The sequence below is a fragment of the Furipterus horrens genome, unplaced genomic scaffold (genome assembly GCF_987537825.1).
Source record: "Furipterus horrens unplaced genomic scaffold, mFurHor1.1.pri manual_scaffold_16, whole genome shotgun sequence".
NCBI classification, from domain to species: domain Eukaryota; kingdom Metazoa; phylum Chordata; class Mammalia; order Chiroptera; family Furipteridae; genus Furipterus; species Furipterus horrens.
The window spans coordinates 1,413,503-1,436,704 of record NW_028327186.1 but is presented as its reverse complement, the minus strand read 5'-3'; the positions used below and the strand labels follow the sequence as shown (position 1 = coordinate 1,436,704).

Here is a 23,202-nt window from a genome sequence, read left to right as displayed (position 1 = left end):
ATCCAAGGTGTCATTATCTTAGCCTTGCTTTTATCTGGGAATTGTAATTTTAATGTTTGCAATATTACTCCTTTATTTTCTTTTGCCATGAAGTTGGCAATAAAGGTAGCTGGTTACACAAAAACTCTACAATTAAAGAACAAAGCAACACCATCATTATGAAGAAATACATTCTCTGTGATCAGCGGCCTGTTAAAATCTGCTGACTATTTTAAGACATAATAACACTTTTAATTAACTTACAATAGGCTCTTCTATTATAAAGAATTAAAGTCGCAGGTATACATTAAAGTGCTGCTAGGCAAATTAATTAAAACGGAGGAAGTCAAGAAATGGCATCCTGACATTAACAACACTTTATCTTATGAAAGGGCGAGGTTGGGGACAGGCAGAACCCTTTACTGTATTTCACGGCAAAGGAACTACACGTTGTAGGAGAGGAACGAGGTTCAGCACCAAAGACCAGGGCTTGGAACTTGACTCTGCCTTGCGTGGGCCGTGCGTGGGGCTAGAGCGGGCTTCTAATGAGCAGGTGGCAGGCCTTGTCCCTACTTAGGCCCCCTTGCACAGACCACAGGTTCAAGGTCAACCTCTGCCTCAGGTATTTGTTTCCTGTGTGGCTTTGAGTAAGTTACACACGTAACAAAATTCTCCGAGTGTTCACCTGTAAACTATAGATAAACTAACCTCTGTCGCGCAGGGTCGTTGTAAACATTAAAGATATAGCATGTAAAGACAAAAATTATTATTAGTATGTTGCGTGTTTTTCTCTTAGAAAACTGTTATGGGAAAGCATGACGCTTCTTTAATTGTGCATAAATGATGACATTTCTGGGAAAGTGAGTAAGAAATTCTCTATAAAACCATGAAATTGGACTTCCTGCTACAAGTCTGATTTTTTTTAAAAAAATTGTAGCATCCCTTCAATTGCTGGACTAAGTCCTTATATAAGCTGCTTTTAGAGTTTATTTGGCTTTGTCCAGGGGATGAGCAAGAAGACCAAGCTCAAGAGAAATGTATTCAATGGCTAATAAGTCCCTTCTGTAATTTTATAAAAGAGACAGAGGACAATATTTTCAAAATACTTATGCTTTTATTTGTCAGTGAAAATCTATGGTACTATGGATAACCCATTTGTATCTGCACTGCGTTATGACTCAGTTCGAGGACAAGCGGATTCAAGTGTAATTGCTGATGCCATTGTGTGGGGGCGAGGAAAGGTACTTGTACTTGGGTAGCATTAAAAAAAAAAAAACAACAACAACAAACAAAAAAACCCAAAGAAACTTAACAAGGGGCAGAAACATATTCTTTTATTACTAAGAGGAATACTAATGGCAGTAATATCGGTCATTAGGTTTAGCTGATTTCCAAAGATGTGTCAAAACATGTTTTTAATTCTTCGTCACTGAGCACGTGTGAGGCAAACAAGGGACATCTTTGCTCTCTTGGGGATGTCTGGGTCCCAGTGACATGCTGTGGCTGTCACACTTGACCCAAGTGCGGTGCACACACACCTGGGCTCACTGGCAGGTCACAGTCTGTGCAAGGTCCCTTCTGCCTGCTCCTGCTCTGTCCTCGCCTGACTGATGTCCCTGTCACCGAGTGGCCAGCTCTTCAGAAACAGAAGAGATGGAATTAGCAAAGCCAGTAAGGTTCTCTCTTTGAGTCCGGATGGGGAGCTGTGGAGAGGGGTTCAGTCAGTTACAGGAATTTGCTGATGGGGCGTAGCAAGGGCAGCTGTGGGAGTCAGCAGGAACCCCACGACAGAGCAATGCTGCTTGGGAGCCAGGTGAAGTGTGTAGCTGGGGCACCAGAAGTGTCTGGACAGAGGTGGGGAAGCCGAGGGATCACAGAGAACAGAGATGAAGCTCCCTGCTGCTGGTCCAGCAGCTCAGCTGCCCGGGGCTGGGATTCCTGCCATAACCACAGCACACAGTGAAGATGAGTCTGGGCAAATACACAAACCCAGTCAGAAACATCCCAGACCAACCACGACAAGAATGCAGTTGGGCAAGTCCTTGCACGATCTTACTTGATAGGCAGTAACGAGAGGCATTTCTCTGCTCTGACCTGTCCTTGGAAAAAGCAAGTGATTTGAACAGAATAATCAGGAGGCAAAACGTATGGGACAGCATTAAGCAAGAATTGACAGGACAAGGAAAGACAAGGTGTCCTCTTCTCTTATGCTGTGAGTGTTCTCTGGGCCCGGTGGCCAATGAGAAGTCAAGTGGAAATGCCACGTCAGCCAGCCAAGCAGCGCATCACGTAAGGCTAAGCAGGCAAGATGAAGGCCTTCCGTCTGAAGGGAGCAGGCAAGAGAGGTGCCAGGTTGCATTGTGTGCTGAGTCTAAACTCCAGGAGTGGGGAGAATGTCCTGGCTACCAAGCCAAGAACCGGTATATGTCATCTGAAAATTAGGACAGAGTACAGGGCAAGTCGATTATGAAACAATTCCTTCTTTTTGCCTTTTGCATGACATATTGTACAGTTAAAGGTAATCAACCCCAATGACCTCTGCCACGTGTTTTAATAGAGAGCCTTGTAACATTTATTCCTATGTCCCTGCCCCCTTTCTCCCTGTTCTTCCTTCTATTCCTTTCTTTGTATGATGCTCCCTGCCTCCATCCCTACATCCAATTCTTTATCCATCCATCCACCCACCCATCCATTCATCTATCCATTCATTTCTTCATCTATCCATCTCTCTCTCCCTCTCTCCATCTCTCTCCCTCCCTCTATCCCTCCATATATTTCTCCATTCATCCAATCATCTATCCATCCACCCACCCACCCATCCATTCATCCAACCATCCGTCACCCATCCACCCACTCATCCATCCATAGCATACATTCAACAAATATCTTTTTATTGCCTATGGTGTTCCAGAGATTACGAACAGGGAACACAGCAGTTTCTGGGAGCATCAAGGTCCCTGTTCCTCTTAGAGTTTAGTCTCAAGTGAGTACAGACCTACGACCAAGCACTTACCATTATTTCTGATAAGAACAGGATGTACCTCCTTCTTAGAGAGATTCACCGGTAATTGTCAAGCCCTGGCTACACTGCCGTTGTTGCTGCTGAGGAGGGAGCCTGCATCCCGGCCCTGGGTGCCTCCCAGTTCTGAGAACCTCATGTATAGTGATTTACGCCATCTCACGGTAACTAAGACAGGGGCCAAAGAGAAGAGCACAGGTTTGTGGGGCAGAGCGCCTTTTAAGCACTGATCTCCAATGGCCTCCAAGACACCGTGATGAGGCGGTCAGCAGATGGGGGGGTGTGTCGCCTTGGCTCCCCTCCCCCCACTTCCTTAGAAGAAATAGTGGGAGGGAGCTTTGGGAATGACAGAGACTTGGATATGATTTTGAGATGAGAACAAAGTTAGGTTGAGAAACTTTTCTCTACATCTAGCCAGGAAAAAAAAAAGTGGGCTTTCTTTCTTTCATCTGGGACACTAATAAATAAATGAGTCCCATGAAGAAAGGATATATCAAGCTTATTAAGAATTTATGAGTTAAACAATTAGTACCAAAATACACACGCACACACACACACACACACACACAAACCTGTGGTGAATTAAATAAAATTAAATTTATAGAAAGATGAAAATTTTACTGCTCCAGCCTCACTAGAAACAAGCCTTTGGAACATGGATTTTGGTGCAAAAAACATTCTCCCTTATCCATTATTGAAGGAGAGAGAGGAGACAGATTTATTGGAAGTACCAGGAAGATATTACGTACAGGAAGCAACTATTATTTATAATGCAGTGATTACACATCCAGAAGCTATCATTACCATGAATTTCATTATCTTTCTAATTGTTATAATTTACCTTCCCAAGAGCTCTGTGAACTTCCTCATTTATAAAAAAAGTTCCATTAAGTTAATAGCTCTACCTTATACATCATTTAAAAAATAAAAGCCAAAGTAAAGTAACATAGAAAAAAAAAAAAAAAAAAAAGAAACACATCGCTTGCTTTGCTCCAATTTGCAGGACAGGTTACAGAGTGATGAGCCTGGAAATGGTGGTTTCCACCAGATGCTGTTCTCTGAGCTCACAGGTGCAGGTGTTGTTTTGAATGGGTTGCACCAATCTGAAAGTGGGATGATTTTATGCGCATTTCCCTCAAGTGATACAAATTCCTCAATATTTATTTGTTGTTCCAAATCTTCTTTCAAGTTCATAAAACTTTAAAAAATCCCAATATTACTTAAAGTGAAGTATACTGTCTACAGGAAAAGGGTAATTTATCTTCAGAGACACAAATGGTGTCAAAGAACCCTCCATATTTCCCGACTTTAGCCTTCTGGGCTCTTGAGTCTTTTATGAGAAAATGATTTACAAATATAAGCGTATTAAACTGTCTTTGACTCCTAACAATTCCTTATTTCACATCTACCGCTATCGCAGAATAATTGAAAAGCTTTCGAGAACATAAAATGTGTGGCGCAAATGCCAGAATGTAACAGGCATCGTCTTAGTGTCAGAAAATCTTTAAACTCAATTGAAATGCATTTGTTGAGTATCCAAAATGGAAAAGGCATATACGAGGTCTGCTGGATGATTTCTAAAGGAATAAGACAATGCCTGTTACTGAACAGAAAGTTGGGGTCCCACTGCCCGCTGTCACCCTCTAGGAAAAGTTTCAGAGGCAAAGGTTTGATGATCAAGGAAAGGAGTCTTTATTCAAAATCAGTCACTTAAGCCTATCAATTAAGGCTCCACTTTAACACTTGGGTTCTCCTATCTTTTCCCCTGTTAGTTTTTAGTTATTTTTGTTTCTATAGGGTTAGTTTACAAACGAAAACAATATAATACATAAAAACTACACAATTCCAGAGGAATGGCAGGCTTCTGCCTCAGAGCCTGTTCCCTCTAGAATACCCCAAGAATAAACCTGCCACCCTCTGCCAGACCAGTCTGATCTTAGGCTGTGCCTGGAGCTCCTTCCCATACAAAATACCATCTGTTGGGAAACTCAGGCAGCTGAAGCACAATCACCCAGGCATCCTTGAGGAAGAAGAGCCGGAGAGAGAGCCAGAGCAGGAGCCAGAAAAGTTCCTGAGCCAAAGAGCCCGCCCTCTTTTTATTTCCATTGGCCCTGGAGGCTTCAGCTTCTCAGCCAATCCAATTCTAGTCTGCCATCCATTGCCTCACTCCTCCAATGCCCCTCCTACTTCTCCCCAGTGATCTTAATCAGATCCCTGTGTATCATGTGCACCTAAAGGTTGCAGGTTCGATCCCTGGTCAGGGCACAGACCTAGGTTGTGTGTTTGATCCCTGGTTGAGTGTGTACAGGAGGCAACTGATCAATCTCTTTCTCTTTCTCAAGTCACTAAACATATCCTTGGGTGAGGATTAAAAAAATAAAAATGAAAAAAAATAGGACCCAAACAGCAAGAGCAAGAGAGACATTAAAACAAAATAAAACAAATCCTCATTTTCCAACAAGAGGACCTAAAATAACATGGGGAAGAAATGCCAAACTACAGATTATAACTTGGCCTTGAATAACATGTGAAACGAGACTGCCTTCTAAATGAAGTCTTAATTTTTTTTTTTTTTATTTTTTATTTTAAAGAGGACTAGAGACTCCAGCTTTATCTCTTGCCAAGAAAGCTCTGGGGTGACAGGAACCATATTGAAACTTGCCTCCCTGTCTGAGTATGAAATGAGAAGTCAGCTTTGAAAAGCGGTTTTGCCACAGGAAGTCTGCAACTACTGTGCACGCCTTCCCGGCGAGAGGGCAGTCAGGTTCCCAGGCTGCTGGGACAGGAGTGTTTTTCTTACAGGAAAATAGTAGTGTTGACTATGAGCTTGCCTGGAAAAGAAATATTTATGGAACCTTTCTGTTTGTTTTGTGGGTAGAATAAAAAGCATCTCATTTGCTTTTGAGACTTGTCAATGCCCCCTGGTGTGGTTTTACAAAGACCGCCCTGATGTTACAAGGGGTAAACAAGGCAAACATTGGAAGGATGTGGCAGAAACAGAACAAGGGCCCTTGATTCACGCTCCCGCCATTGCATATCCATCCATCCTGCTCCACGTGAGCGATGTGATTAATACATCCCTGAGCAGTGGTCAAAAGCGTGAGCTTTATGTTGCCATTTTACATTGTGCATGGTAGTGGGGGGGCGGTGGCACGGGCAGGGGAGGGACTCTGTCTGGAAGAGGAATGTGCTGCTCTGTGAAACCACAGAACCAGCTCAAATGATCCTGTCCTGTTGAACGAGATGCTAAGTTGCTTTTCAGAGACAACAAACAGAAATCACCTGTCAGGCAGCTGAGGTGTCCCTTGTCCAGGAAGATGCGGTGTTGACCCCCTTTACCATAAATGGCCAAGCTCCAAGGTCCTCCATTAACAACTAGCCCACCGGCATTTCCGCAACCCTGTTCCTGCAGCCCCTTAAAAACCCTTGGCCTGGTCCAGTGAGCAAGATGGGTTTGAGGCACCACTGGGGCCCCCCATTTTCTCAGTGGGAGCTTTCTCCATCAATAGACCTTTTCTTACTCCAAACGCTGATGGCTTGAGTTTTGGCTTTTCAAAGTGCCAGGCTCATAGACTTTGGTAACATCTATACCTGGACCTTCAGCTGCAAGAATGAAATAAGATTGGAGGGTAGTTTTGGGCATGCTAAGCAAAAGATTGACTTTGTGTATTTCATACCCACATATTTTAATTCTTGGAGGTACTTTATTATAGTGATCAGCTCAGTTTAATGCAATTCAACAGCGTGTGGGAGGTGAAAGCAATTTTATTTACTATAGCAGATGTAAATTGGGGGCTCTGAAGGCAAGTCTTGGAACCCACAGTCTTAAGCTCATCTGGAAGAGTAGCCTGTATGGTATTATATTTTCCAGGTAAATATGTCTAGGTTCCTGCTTTGTGGCTCTGGACACATGCCTAGAAGAACAAGTGAATGGATTAAATATGTTTCTTAGTACATGGGGTGATGAGTACATGCTAGCATTAGCATCTAGATCTTCAAGGAAAATTCTTCGGGGCTGTGTCAGTTCGATGTCTTCCAAGCCTGTGATTTTTCTGGGATCTTCTATTCCAGTGCAGTGTTCAATATGAGAAGGAAACCCCTGTTTCTATCTTTAGGGGCAGAGTTTTCAGATTTTCACCAGTGCATATGCTATTAGTTGTTAAGTTTTCATAAATGTCCTTTATCAAGGTGAGGTGGTTTCCTTCTACCTAGATCGGTAAATGATTTTATCCAGAAAGGTGTTGTATTTTGTTAGATGATTTTCTGCATTTATGGAAATGATCATACGGTTCGTTCCCTTTATCCTTTTAATATGCTGTACTATATTGATTGATTTTCATGTTGAGCCAGGATTTATCCATTCTGGGGAGAAATCCACTTGGTCATGGTGTATAATCCTTTCAATATGGTGTTGGATTGTGTTTACCAGTATTTTACTGATTTTTGCTTTCGGCCTGCATTTTTCTTGTGGTGTTTCTGCCTGGCTTTGGTTGATGCAGGCTTCCCCAAATGCGAGATAGCATCCTCTCCTCTTCTAGCTTTTGGAAGAGTTTGAGAAACACTGATGTTAATTCTTCTTTAAATGTTTGATAGAATTCACCAATAAAGTTATCTGGTCCTGGCTTTTCCTTGTTGGGAAGTTGTTGATTATTGATTTAATCTCTTTACTTGTTACAGGTCTGTTCAGATATTTTACTTTTTTTTTTAGTCAGTTTTGGTAGTTTGTGTATTTCTAGGAATCTGTCCATTTCATTTAGGTTATCAAATTGGTTGGTGTACAAGAATTCATGGTTTCCTCTTATAATCTTTTTTATTTCTGTAAGGTAAGTAGTAATGTTCTCTTTTTCACTCCCAATTGACTCTTTTTTCTTAGTCAATTTAGCTAAAGATTTGCTAATTTTGTTGATTTTTTTCCCAAAGAACCTACATCGGGTTTTGTTTATTCTGTTTTCTATTTCAATTTTCTCTGCTCTTCTTCTTGTTATTTCTTTCCTTGGGTTTAGTTGGCTTTTCTCTATTTTATTTTTATTTCCTTAAGATGTAAATTTAGGTCATTGATTTGAATTTTATTTTTCATTTTTAATGTAGGCTATACATTTCCCTATGACCACTGCCTTCACTGTATCCCAAAGGTTTTGGTAAATCCGTATTAGATGTGTTTCATGATAGGCTGTTTGAGGCCATCTTGCCTTCATCGGACATGTGTCTGCTACTCTGCGGCTATCTTAGTAAGTCCCGGTACCTCAGAAAAAAAACAGAGTCCTTTTCTTTAGAGAGTCTAAATTGTGGTAGATATAAAAGAATTTTAAAAAGTAAATTCTCTTTGCAAATTCCACCTAATAGAATAAATAACTTTAATTTACCAACATACTGGAAACATGGATAGACCTGGGAATAGAAGGTAGTCTAACTGAGCCACAAATTCAAACTTCCTGCCTTTTTATTTTTATTGATGAGAGAGAGAGAGAGAGAGAGAGAGAGAGAGAGATTCGTTGTTCCACTTATTGATGCATCATTGGCTGATTCCTGTTATGTGCCCTGACTGGGAATCTAACCCATGACCCTGGGGTATCAGGATGACGTTCTGACCAACTGAGCTACCTGGCCAAGGCCCCATGTTGCCTCTTTATTTTCTAGCAATATTCATTGTGTTGTGCTGTACAGCTGCTGACGTGGCATGCCCTGGGACCTCTGCCCACTCTGTTTTGCCTCATCTTTAAATACGCATTTCAGGCCTTATTTTCTCCAGGAAACACCAGATAATCTTAAGTATAGTTTGTACCTATGCCTGAGCTGTCAAATCTCTTTTTGACTGAATCGTACTGAAGTCATCTGCTTCTGTACTGGGTTTCCCCCAACCAGACTTGAAGTTCTCAAGTCTGACCCATTCATTTGCTCATCTTTTCCTCCACAGTGCTTCCTAAAAGGCCTGGTGCACCGCACTGCCCAAGAAGTATGTGCTGATCTGAATGGAAGGCCCGTCCACATACCTGATGGCTGAGTGTGGGAAGGCCCCAGACTTAGAGGTTTGAAAGAAGTGAAGAGGTGGTGGGCAGCGAAAGCAGGGAGGGGTCGGCCCGGAATCGGGGCTCCGATGGCTTCAGGTAAGAAGGATTTGGATGGGACATAGGAGCAAAGGTTAGTTCAGGTCATGGCCTTACAATTGGAAGGTGAAGCAAAAAATGAGGAAATACTAGAGTACCTTGGGAAAAATGGACTAGATGGATTAGGGGGTAAAGGACTTGGGGTGTGGGGTGGGCTGCCTGTGGTTACAAGGTGGCTTCTGTAGCATATACAGATACAGTCCCTGCCTGTGATATTTCCTCCCCAATCTCTTCCTATTTGGTAGGGAGTTTGGAATCTTCTAGAATACGACTGTTACCTTGCAGAAAGCTGCTTTTCCCCAGCTGTTTGGTGTAGGCAGGCTTTGTTCTCACTGCACAGGGAAGGGGGGGAAGCACTGAGAACCCCTGAAAAGACCTGGGCTGGGTCAGTGAGCCACAGGACCCCTGAAGGGATGGGGCAGCAGAAAGCAGAGTGTGGCTTCTTGTGCTCACCTGGATTTCCCTTGAACCCGCCTGTGGCTTTTTTTGTGTGCTATTTTATGGAATATTAATTACACCCTCAGGCTACTGACCTCTAATGAGCCACTACCTGGGAGCCAGCAACTGGCACTCGCCTCTCCTTAGAGATGTTATTTTTTAAAACAGAGCATTCGCATATACAGATGTAAGACAATAATTTTTCATTTAACAGGTAATATTCCCTCATGGATCAAATTATGCCTCATTATCCCACCACATTATGAGCTTTGTTAAAAGAAGAAAAACAGCTTGTCTTCCTGATGGTGAAATAATAAAATAAAATAAACCAACTGACTATAAGTGATGCTATATATAAAAGCTGCTATGGGTTGCCATGGTAACCAAAGTTCTAAAAATGACAGAAAGAAAAGAACATCGGGCTGTTGTGACAAATGACACTCGAAGTGACAGGTTTCCTGGGATTCTTGCCTTTAATTAATGCAGATCTGTGAGGGATGTTATTACTGAATAATAGATGAACGTGGAAATCAGGAACCTGGCTGGAAGATTTGCTTTCCTAGCATTGGGATGGGCTCAGAAGCGAATGCAGAGAACTGGAGAGGGAGACTTGTCTTCAAGAGAAGGTGCCTGCTGGTGGTTCTCCAAAGTCACATGACAAATGGATGTGCCCCTCCTACTTCTCCCCAGTGATCTTAATCAGATCTCTCTGTAGCAAGTTCATGACTCAGTTTCCCCATCATGATCTGTGTTAGTTGCCAAGGTAAATGGATCTGATTTTTTCCCTCACTGTCTACACCACTATGCAAACCCTACTGTGCAAACCTTCGTAGTTACCTTGTGCCAGGTGCCAGCCCTGGTCGCTTCTGCTTCAGGGAGCAGCCCCCAGCAGCTGGTCCAGGTGCAGCTCTCCTAGGCCAGGTCATCTCTTCCTCGTGTTCACCATCCCTCTGTTCTCCAGTCAGAAACACTTAGCGAGGCCTAGACAGCAGTGAACTGGCCAGATGTCAACACTCCTGTATCTAAAAGAAATGGTAATTACGTGTGGTGATGGTGTCTTAGGCATAAGATCTGGTTCTGGGAGTTCTGGTACAATTTTAGCAAACCCCATTAAGTCTGCTGCCTAACGCTGCCCCACCCCTCACCCCCAGTGACTGCTGACATCAGTGAAGGCCTGTGTCCTTCAGAGATCTCCTAGCCTGCTGGCAAGAACTTAGTAACTTTTCCATTTTAGTAGCCTCTCAGTCCCCAGGGCCAACTCCCCCAAAGCCATCTACAGAGTCCCTTCAACTCCCTCCCCCCTTATCTCCCTTAAAAACCCCTGCCTTTCTCTTGTTGGCTGCTGACACCTCAGGGTCTCAGTCCTTCTGTGGCAGCTGGTCAAATCTGTCTTCTAAAACTCATGGCCTGTTCTCCTGTCATTTCCTCTCACTCCCGGGGGACCTAACAATGGAGATGTTCACTAACCTACTGTGGTGATCATTTCACAACACGCATGTGCATCAGACTATCATGTACACACCTTAAACTTTCACAGGGTTCTATGTCAATTATATGTAAATATAACTGGAGGGAAAAAAGAGCACTCCTCTATCTAATAGGGTTTCACCATTATATATTAATTATAATAATTTTTGTGACATTTTAAATATTGAAATAAATTATATAATGAGCCAAAATACTAATACTGATTACACAAGCATAATCAAAACAGCTTGCACATTCCCAGGAAAAAATTAACAGCTTTCAACAATTATAGTTAACGTTCTTAGAACGCTATACAATGACTTAGTGAATTTCTTACTGAAGAGTAAAAAGAAAATGTTCATGCGTTCCCACACCGGGAGTCGAACCCGGGCCGCCTGGGTGAAAACCAGGAATCCTAACCGCTAGACCATGTGGGAGACGACGAGTACAACTTAACGTACAAGCAAATTAAAGCATTCTCTACTTCCGCCTTCCGCCCCGCCTTCTTGCTGTGCCTGCCTTCTGCGCCTGCGCGCCTTCCTCCCGGCGCTCGCTGTGGGCTCTGTACGGAGCCGGGACCGGTCACCCCCTGCCAGGCCCTGAGGCTGGCGCTTCAATTCTCTGTTCAAAGGCCCGCGATGAGATTTGAGGAGGGAAAAGGCTGAACGGCTCCCAGCGAGTCGTGAGCCGGGCCCCCAGGCTCCGGTTCCCGATGTGTCACCGCGGCGACCCTTTTCGAACAGAGTTGCCACGGCGCTGTTTTGGGGCCGAGGACCTTGCAGCCTGGATTCTGCCTCTGCAAGCGCGAAGAGATGAAAGAATGCCCGTGGGCACATTTGGGGGCAACATCGAACCCCAAACAAAACACCCCAAACCGTAAAGCAGAAACCCACATGCGGCGCTATGTGAACACTCACACACGGGGGAAAAAAAACAAAAACAAACAACGACAACAAGAAAAAAACACGGCCTGGGAGACAGGGTTTGTAACGAGACAACCTGCACGGTCAACACAACGCAATAGCAGAAGGACATTTTAAAAATCAGATGTTTGCATCGCTTTAAATTAAAAATCAAATGAAAGGAGGAACAGGGCGATGGCCTTTGTAGTTCAGGCTATGGTTAAGTTTATTTGAAAAATTATATGTTTGAAAAGCACTTTCTTGAATGTATGTAAACTCGGTCATTGTGAATTCAAAGCCTCTCTGTCCTTAATTATTGCATCTGTTGAATCCGTCCCTTCCTGAAAGAGGTGTGATGAAGTTTACCACCGTGTAGAAGTTGGAGTTATATCTATTGAAGTTATTATAGTGCTTTTCTTTAAAATTTTAACACCCACATCCCTAACCAACACATGGTTAAACTTTTTATATTTTTGGAAATCACTGAATTGGAAGCACATAATAGTAATTCTTTTCTCTTTCAGTTTTATTGACATATAATGGACATACAGCTTTGTGTTAGTTTAAGGTGTATGGCACAGTGACTTGACTTACAAAAATTGAGAAATGACTGCCAAAATACATTTATTTCACATTCATCACCTCATACACACACATAAAAAGAAAAAAGCTTTTTCCTTGCGATTAGAAATTTTAGGATTCATTCTCTTAGCAACTTTCAAATATACCACAGAGAAGTGTTGCTGAGCCAAACATGAAACCGAAGCTAAGTGTTCAATGGCCACAGAATGAAGAAGTGGGAGTCAAGACTCACAGATCAACTTCTTCTGGAGAAGTCTGGGGGAGATTGTTATGGGGTGGCATAATAAGGGGGAGGCATATGTATTAGTTTTTGGGGAATAGGCCTGTCTCTTCCTGGAAGTGAGGCAACATGCCTTTTCTGCCCTGATAGGGTCAGGTCAGACCTGTCCTGGTGCAGGCAGGTCTCATAATACAGGATGTTCCTGTATTATGAAGAATGTATAATGAAGGTCAAGGTCTCCTGGAGGTCAGACCCAGTGCCATCTTGGCTCAGGCCGGCTCTGGCCAGATTTTGTTATTTTAGTGCTCCTTTGTGTTTTTTCTTGTCACTACAATAAAATGGAAAGAAGAATACAAGGTTTCCATAGTCAAGGGTCCCCAGCTATGGTGCCATAGGGGTTTGTCTTCTGGTGCAGAAGAAGGCCAAAAGCAAGCGACACTAGGGTTGTTGAACCGGTGAACCTTGACCTTGAAGGTCTGTAAGTGGGAAGGTAGAGAGAGAGCCGGATTTAGAAAGCAGGGTCCCCACTGGGGTTGTGAACTGAGGGGTCTAGAGGCCGGGAGAAGAGAGGCTGCAGTCCTTCTGGATGCTGACGCTACAGAAGGTGGGATAGGCCAGGTCACGGCCAAGTTCAGGGTGACTGGGAAGGGGAGTGCTTTTCGGATGTGGTGGCGACCATGGCCCAAGGACATGGGCTATAACGTTTGCCAGGATGCCTTCACGCCACACCAGTTAAGCAGTTGCCCATCCCAGCAACGATGACTTGTGATTTCATGCTGCATTAGTCTTGGGGGAATAGGCAGGTTCTACAGGAGCATCTTCACCTCCCAGCACCACATGAAATGAGAGGATGTCTGTGCACTCCTTGAAGGCAGAAGCCCAGAGTCGTTCTACATTTTTGAATCTCAGTGTTCGTTATAATGGCAGAAGCTGATAGGTGCTCAATAACTATTATTAGGTTGAAATTCTAAGTCAAATAAAGAAGTATTTTTAAATATTCACCTGAGGATGTTTACTGACTTTAGAAAGAGAGGAAGGAAGAGAGAGAGAGAGAGAGAAACATTGATTGGTTGCCTCTGGTAGGTGCCCCAACCTGAGATCAACCCACAATCTAGGCCTGTGCCCTGACCGGGAATCGAACCCACAAACTTTTGCTGTCTGGGAGGATGCTCCAACCAACTGAGCCAGCCACTTGGCAAGGGCCACTATATAAGTATTAATAACAAAGATTCCACGAACCTAAAATAAGATAAAGGTCAAGAAACTGGGAGGGAGAAATGTGTCTACAGTGGAGATGCCACATCAGCAGGGCTGTGAGCGAAGCTCGTTGTAGACCACAGGCTCCTCACTGAAGGAGTGAGTACCCACCATGCCTGCCATGACCTGAAGTCGTTTCCAGGCATAAAGATCACACGTATGAAAGACATTTGAGCTGTTTTCTCCAAAACACATCACGGAAAATCCAGAGGACACAAAAGACTACTTTCTCCCATTGAAATGGCTGAAACAGAAGTGGTAAAAATAAACTCATGGTTAAAAATACCCTAGGAATGTCAAGGCGGCAGGCTATCATTACTCAGAAGCTGACCTGCAATTAAAGACTTCCCAAAGGTTGCAAATCGCCTACGTCTTTCCCAGTTGCACATCGTACTCCCACTAACCCAACTCACAGAAGGCAAGCAAGGCTTTCCAGACACTTCCTTCCCCGCCCCTCCACCATGAGGTTCCCACATTACATGTGTGGCACTCACCCGATACTTTTTGTCAATCTGAGTTGTCACACCTCTATTTCTAAGTTTATTAGTTTTGACAGAACCACCGAGGAAGTTAACATTAACTAGACCTCCATGGCTGGGAAGAATCAGATGTATTGTTGACTTCAAAAGGGAAATTCTTTTATTTTTTAGTTTATTGACTTGGGAGAGAGAGAGAGAGAAGGAGAGAAAGGGAAAGAGAGATCTGTTGTTCCACTTATTCATATATTCATTGGTCGATTCTTTTTTATTTTTTAGAGAGAGATTTTATTTATTTATTTCCAGAGAGAAGGGAAGGGAGGGAGAAAAGAGAGGGAGAGAAACATCAGTGTGTGGTTGCCTCTCACATGCCCCCAACTGGGCACCTGGTCCACAACCCAGGCATGTGCCCTGACTGAGAATCAATCTGGTGACCCTTTGGTTCGCAGGCCGGCTCTCAATCCACTGAGTTACACCAGCCAGGGCTGGTTGATTCTTATATTTGTCCTGACTGGGGATTGAACCTACAACCTTGGCGAATAGGGCCAACACTCTAACCAACTGGGCTCCCTGGCCAGGGCCAGGAAATTCTTTTTGTTAAGAGCCTCTACAATGGCTGGAAATAATTTCAAGCAGAAATTATTCATGTTCAAACCCTACGTTCTGGGCAGTTGGCTGGTGGCTGAGCAGAACCTGGTCTTCTGTTTGGGTTTTAGAGACCATCGTTCATACATCACTACTTTTCTGGCCTATTTTGTGGAGAGTGAGGACAAGAAGAAGATGGGACTTTAAATGGAGAGGGATGTAAATTTCTTGGAAATAGAATTTAAAGGTTTTGTCTTTTAGATTTTTTTGCATATACTAGTTAATCAGTAACTCTCGAGTGCCTAAAATCGCATCACTTAATTAGTGTTAGGTCTTTTAGGAAAATGCTAAAGAAGAGACACAGATATCCATTGAAAGCCACTTTGAACTCAGTGGAAACTATTGTTCAAGAGAAAACCACAGGCTCAAGACAGTATTGTTACGGCTAAAAGCCCATGATACCAAACCTGGCTTTAATACCTGACTGAATTGGAGCTTCAGCCTCTCCCAGAAATGTCATCTTAATCAACCAGTCTGGAATTTTCTAGTCAAGTACCAGAAGGTTATCTGTCATGTGGGCCCTCTCTATCTGCCTCCCCACCCCGCCCCAGAAAGAAGAGACAAACTGCATAATAACCCTTCCCATTCTCTTCCCCCCAAAATCAATGGGCTGGTCCCCTTCTTTTGTTAATATCTCCCTTGCCCCAACCTTCCTCCTATAAAATCCTTCCATATAGTGCAAACCCTCAGAGCGCACTTCAGGTTGCTAGATGGGATGCTGCCCGATTATTGCATTGTTTAATAAAGCCCACAAGATTTCCAAATTTACTTGGTTAATTTCATTTATGTATTCCTAGAGAGAGGGGAAGGGACGGAGAAAGAGAGGAAGAGGAACAGCAATGTGAGAGCCTCTTGCGCATGCCCCTATCAAGGACCAAACCCACAACCCAGGTATGTGTCCTAACCAGGAATTGAACCCACAGCCTTTTGCTTTGCAGGATGATACCCAACCCACTGAGCTACACCAGTCCGGGCTACTTGGTTGTAGTTTGTTTTTTAACACTATTCCTAAAAAGCTAGGTTTCTTCCGCAAGCTTTTATCTTGCAGGCCCGTCTCCTTGCATAAATGTTTCATGGCAGAACTGAGACACGCTGACAATGATGAATGCTTTCCCTGCCGCCCCTTCTGACCTGTCCAGGAGAGCTGATCGGTTCGCTGGGCTGCAGACACAGGGGACACAGAGGATGCTCGTCTGGTGGCCTGCAGCCCTCTGCATGCTCAGCAGTGAACTTGAAGTATTGCCACCGGCCAGCTGGCCCGTCCCTCTGATTGTCACCTGCTGTGGGTGCTGGAACCCACGCGCCCTGTCCTCTCATCTGCCACCCGAGGCTGACTGCATCTGTCGGGATGGAGTGTTGGGACAGCCTCAAGCAAGATGATGGGGTTTAAGAGCAACTAAGCATAATTTCTGGAACCATTGTTTTTCCTTGTGGTAAAATAGGTGTATAGTTGAGTGGTACTAGGCGCATTCACACTGTTAGGCAACTATCACCATTATCCACCTCTAGAACATCCGTATCTCCCCAAACTCTGTACGTGTCAGTAACAGCTCCTATTTCCTCTCCTCCCAGCTCTTGGCAACCACGATTCTTCTTTCTGTCTCTGAATCTGAGAACTCTAGGTACCTCACGGAGGTGGAATCATACAGTATTTGGCCTTTTGTAACTTGCTTACTTTACTTAACATTGTCCTCAAGGTTCACCCATGTTGTAGCATGTGTCAAAGCTGCTCTATTTTTTTTTAATCACTGAATACTATTTCCTTCTGTGTATATAATAGGTTTTGTTTATCCATTAATCTATTGATGAACATTTGGGTCGTGTCCACTCTTTGGCTATTGTGAATATGAATATAGGCACACAAATACCTGTTTGAGTCCCTGCTTATGTTCAGAGGTGGAATTGCTAGATAATATGCTAATCCTATGTGGTTTTTTTGTTTTTTTTTTTTTGAGGAACTACTATACTGTTTTCCACCGTGGCTGCATCAATTTATTTTCCCACCAGCAATGCATGAGGGTCTCCATTTTTCCATGTCCTGGCCAACATTTATTTTCTGTTGTCATTTTATAATAATCTTCCTTCCTAATGGGTGTGAGGTGGTATCTCATTGAAGTTTTTAAATTTTTTTAAGATTTTATTTATTTATTTATTTAGAGAGAGGGGAAGAGAGGGAGAGGGAGAGAGAGAGAGAGAGAGAGAGAGAGAGAGAGAGAGACAGAGAGAAACATCCATCAGTTGCCTCTCACAACCTGGGACCAGCCCACAACTCAGGCACATGTCCTGACCGGGAATCGAACTGTTGACCTTTCACTTTGCAGGTCAATGTTCTACCAACTGAGCCACACCGGTCAGAACTCATTGTGGTTTTGATTTGCATTTTCCTAATGATGAGTGATGTTCAGCATCTTTTCGTGTGCTTGTGGGCCATGTGTATATCTTCTTTGGAGACGTGTCTATTCAAGTCTGGTATTGTCTTTTCATTAACTGTATATTTTTGTTAAAAAAACAACATCATTAGAAAGTTTCCTCACTGAGGAAAATATAAGATAATTTTTTAAAAGAGATTTTATTTATTTTTAGAGAGAGAGGAAGAGAGGGGAAAGAGATAGAGAGAAACATCAGTTGGTTGCCTCTCACATGCCCCCAACTGGGGACTTGACCCACAACCAAGGCGTGTGCCCTGACTGGGAATTGAACTGGTGACCCTTTCGTTTGCAGGCGGGCACTCAATCCACTGAGCCACACCAGCCAGGGCCAGATGAATTTTTATAGTTAGAGTTGAAATCAAGCTCTGAGGTTACACACATGCTCATGATGTCAGACAAGCACGCAGTGTCCTGTTCCTGGGGGATTCGTAAGCAAGTGGCCCTGGACTTGCAAGGGCTGTCACTGCATGAGCCACTGCTGGAAACTTCATGAGGGACACTGGTGTGGTCTACTGGCTGACGCGGAGTTCATGGACAAGCTACAAGGCTGCACATGCGTTCAGAGCCAAATACTTTGAAAGGATGCAAATATCTCTGGCCTGGCGTTTGCCACTTGCTCCCTGATTTTGAAAGCATGGGAGACAGCCAGCTGGCAGAGAGAAAATTCATGACAATGATCCTGATTTTGAATGGAGGCTGAATATCAGAGATTCACCAAGCAGAGGAGATGCCAAGTTGAATCCAGTTTCCCCAGGTTTATTACAAGAAGGTCCTGTCAGTGTAGTACAGGTGGGAACCCCTGTCCCCCCAAAATATGATCAAGTTACATATATTAAATCTTTTTTGGCTACAAAGCCTTTATCTATCTTCACAAAACGTATCTATAATGAATTGTCTTCATTCATTTTTTGCAGTCATTTCTGATGGTTTTATAAGGATGAAATTGATTTCTGGGAGGAGACATCTAATGTAAAAGACAAGTTCCACCTTAATATGTCCAGACTTGAAGTTTTTCTCCAGGAATAGACATTAAATTGTCAGGCGAGTCCTGGTCAGGTGGTTTAGTTGGTTGGAGCGTCATCCCATACACAAAAAAATGGTTTTGGGTTCAATTCCATTATCTAGGTTGTGGGTTTGAGCCCCAGTCAGGGTGTGTATGGGAAGCAATCAATCAGTTTCTCTCTCCCTCCCTTCCTCTCTCTGTAAAATCAACGAACATATCCTTGGGTGAGGATTTAAAAAAAAATTTCCAGGTGAGTCGGAACCCAGAAATGTTGACCCGGGGGACTCACATGACAGCTTCAGTAGGACGGCTGTTGATGTGGGTGACAGCAGAGACAGGCAAGACCATGCTGACTCATGCCATGTCGAAGCCTCTTCTTCCTTTTGTCCCCCGTGTCCACTTAAAATCCTTCTCCATTGAAACACGGCAGAGTACAATTGCATAATAGGTGTAATTGTCTAACTGGCCTACTTATTCATAATTTGCTAATATGCACTTCACAGTGTCAGAAGAAGGGTATGAAGAAGTTTCATTTTCTGCTATTTTAGATGTTGCATTATTTTACTTTATTTCTTTTGGATTAGAGACCGTCAAGTAGAGTGTCTCTGGCTCGCTTTCCCCTTTGTGCAGAATGTCACTTCGGTCGGTTGAGTGAGGTATTCGGGGCAACATTTCATCCCAACGGGAAGGAGCAATGACTCCAGCCCTGGATGTGGATGACATGGTGGCTGTTGGGGGTCTGGGCCCCAGTAATGCAGGCGACATTCTGCTGCCCTCTGCATTGCTGTGCGTGGCCATCACCTGCAATAGTGACGCATCGCATATTTGGACACAGATATGTTGACGCTGTGGCTGCTGTCGCCGGTGCACTAGGTGCTTTGGTGAAATTGACACCCACCCCTGTGTGTGAGCCCCACGTGTTCCTGCCCGAGGAACCTTTAAGATGGCATGACTTTCATCTCCCGGGCAATGGCCTTGAAGCACTCAGCACCCTGGCAGCTAAGGAGGCATTTGTCATAAGCCAGGCTCAGCGCCACGCATTTCACACCCATCGATTCCTGGCTCCTCACTCAGCCTGGGGCGGACGCAGGAATCGACTCTCAGCTTTCTGTCCCACAGAGGCTGGGACTTACTATTATTATACTAATCAGAAGTCCTTCCATAGATGTGGAGGGCAGACAGGGTGTGCGCGCTGTCCTCTGGCTCAGCTGCTGGGCTTGTCCTCTGTGGGTGTCCAGGGGCAAGGCGGAGGTGTCCATGGGGGCTTGCGTTTTGCTTATGTGGACCTGCAGGTGCAGCAGCTCTCTGATCCAGCATCACAGCCTGCACTGCGCTGCTGAAGGCCACATCTCCAGTTCTGGGCATTGGTCCCAGACACCGAGCCTATGGCCAGCGTCTCTGGCTCTGCCAGCACTTTGTAGCATCAACTCTCTGCGTGGAATTCCTTACCTCTGTAGATGGTTAAAATGTTTCCTCTGCAACGGAACTGGAGGATGTAGACAGGATTTATTCTCTTCATTCATGAAGGAGGTAATGGGGGGTCAGTAAGGATAAGAACAATCAAGGAGTGAGTGTGAGAGACTGGACTTAGCTCCAGGCCTGTTATCTCTAAAGAGAACACGGGGATACCGCTGTTTTAGACCGCTTCCAAAGCAAGTGCAGCCTTGGCTGGTGTGGCTCAGCTGGTTGCTGTGTTGTCCTGTGCACTAAAGGGTCATGGGTTCGATTCCCAGTCAGGACACATAACTAGATTGTGGGTTTGATCCCAGGTGGGGGACATGTATGAGAGGCAACCAATCGCTGTTTCTCTCTCTGTGTCTGTCTCTCTTTCTAAATAACAATTAAAAAAAAAAAAAACTTTAAAAAACCCATTAGTTAAAAAAACAACAACCAATAATAGCAAAGAACCAGGAGTTCCTCTTCTGACAAAACTGCAGAATATATATCTGGAAAACCCTGTCTTCCCCAACACATAGGATACCAAAAAAAGCCTAACGAACATCCTTTAAATGGCATGTTTTTCTTTTAGGAAAAAGACAAAAGCAAGGCAAAAAATGTGAGGGAACTTTACGGGGGACTGAGAAGGAGGAGAAAATGACAGACAGGGAATATGAGCTGCTGTAGACGCTCAGCCTTGGAGCAACTCGCTGCTGTTTGTAGCTCAATGGGTTTGGCTTCAATGCCGATACCCGGTAGGCAGAGGAGGGGCGTCTTTAGGCCCCAGGCAGGTGCATAGGTGAAACTGAGGTTCACAGAGCAAACCGGAAACGTAAGACCAACAACCTCAGTGAAACCTGTCCAAATGAGTATTAGCTCTGAATGGAGAAAATACCTGTCTTAGGATTCACCACATGCTGTCTGCAGCTGACATGGCTCTGGAGTTCAAGTTCATATCACTGGAGTAATCCAGCAATTCCCAAGCTGCAGAACTAACATGCAAAATGGTCTCACGGCACATTTTCATGGGATTTCTGGAGGAAGCATGTGCACGCTGTGTTTGGAGGGACGCATTGTCATGTGATACCCGTAGATAAAGCACAACGATGATGAACTTGAAATCTATAATCATAGAGCACTGGAAGAAATAACTCCCCATGAGTGAAAGTCAATGGAAGCAATAAACTGTAGGATAAGACCCTTAAAACTGTCAGGTGATAAAACTATCACATAAACACCATACTATACTCTGAAAGTGAATAAAGCCATACAAGGTGAGATCAAAAGACATAAAAGAATAAAATATTTTGGACAGAATGGTAGATTTTTAAAATAAGAGAACTTCTAGAAATAGAAAATTAATACTCAGGGCATGGGACAGCATGTTAGACGCAGCTTAAAAATTTCTGAATGAAAGACACATTTAAAGTTCGCAGCACAGAGGAAAATAAGAGAGAACTCATGCAACAGAATATGAATGGCGTGTTGGTTAGAAGATCATTTTTAATGTACATTTAATATGAGTTCCAGAAGGGAAAAGCAAAAAACTGGAGGGGAGATAATGTTTGAGAGATATGCAATGCTCTCAAAATTCTTTTATTCAGGGTCGCCGGTTCGATTCCCAGGCAGGGCAACTGCCTGGGTTGCGGGCCAGGTCCCCAGTTGGGGGCGTGCGAGAGGCAACCACACAGTGATGTTTCTCTCCCTCTCTTTCTCCCTTCCACTCTGTCTGAAAGTAAATAAATAAAAGCTCTAAAAAAATTCCTTTTTTCTTTGTTATCCTCACCCGAGGACATTTTTCCATTGGGGGGGGGGGAGAGACAACAATTGGTTTCCATCTGCAGCCTTTTGGTTTATGAGAGGACATTCCTACCAGCTGAGCCACACCAGCCAGGGCCTCTGAGAATTTTTTAATGATACTTGTCAGAACACAGAGGCAGCTAGAAGGCACACCTGGACTTTTGGTATATGCTAAGCAACCTGGCCCTGGACTTAGTTGTTCCCAAAGATATGCTGATGGACTTGGCAGCTCCTAAAAGATATATGTTAATGAACTGAAACCATTCCCAGGGGAAATGGTAATGGACCTAGCCCGATATGTTAACTAATCTGGTGGGGGAGGGGGCGGCGGGGGGGGGGGGCAATGAGATGTAAATGACCTACTGAATATGTTGATAAACAAACTCACCCTCACCAAAATGTGTGGTTGACAAGTATAAAAAAGGTGCCTGCAGAAGTGTCAGTGGGACTCCTACGGCCCACGAGGAGGACTGGAAGTCCTCAGTTCCTAGTCCTCGGTCCCCAGTCCCTTGCTCCCCATTCCCCTTGCTCCTACGGGCCCTTGAGTTGGTCTAGGAGCTGCCTCTCCCCTTCTCCCCGCTTCCCCCCTTTTCCTTCAATAAACCCATTGCCTAATCCCACAGTGGTCTCCGGGTGATTTCTCAGGGCAAGGCTGCCCTGACAATTCTGTTCCTAAGATTTGTGAAGCTTGGGTTGTGAGGAGGACTCATTCAAAAAATAAATCTCATCAAGATACTGATCACCAAAGACAAGGAGGGGAACTTATTACTTTAAAAGAGGAGACTCAGAGCAGACTTTTCAGTTCCAACTACAGCCAACTTTAGCCCATGGCCCAGAGACTTGCTTTTGCAAATAACTTAGTTTTGGAACATAGTTCTCACACCCATTCACTGAGGTACTTTATGACTGCTTCCACACCGTAGCATCACAGCTGAGTAGTTGTCATAGTAACCATATGGTCCACAAAGCCTAACATGTCTATTATTGGGCCATTTCAGAAAAAGTTTGCTGGCCCTTGGTATAGGGATGGAAGGCAGTGAAATAATATATTTAAGATACTAAAAACGTGGGATGGATCAAGAACTACAAATTGCCAGTTATAAAAATAGTCATGAGGATGTATCGTCAATAATATTGCAATAACTATGCATGGTGTTGGTGGGTACTAGACTCATCAGGGTGACCGCTCTGTAAGGTATATAAATGTATAATTACTATATTGTATGCCTGCAACTAATGTAATGTTGAGTGTCAATGATAATTGAAAAATCAGAAAGTTTTTAAAAAGCATACACTATTCAACTAAATAAAAACTAAGTAAAATAAAATATTAAGAGAAAATTACTGGCAACCTAGAATTCTATAGCTAAACTCTTTCTCACTCTGACTGGGGAGCTCAGTTGATCAGAATATCGACCCACTATGCCCCGTACAGGGCACATAC

The 23,202-nt window shown here is 43.9% G+C and overlaps 1 non-coding gene across 1 annotated transcript; it reads right to left on the bottom strand.

Annotated features, from left to right (window-relative positions):
* Nucleotides 1-11,372: 11,372 nt before the first annotated feature.
* Nucleotides 11,373-11,444, bottom strand: TRNAE-UUC (transfer RNA glutamic acid (anticodon UUC)). Its single transcript has one exon. It is a non-coding gene; the product is annotated as a tRNA-Glu (tRNA).
* Nucleotides 11,445-23,202: the final 11,758 nt, after the last annotated feature.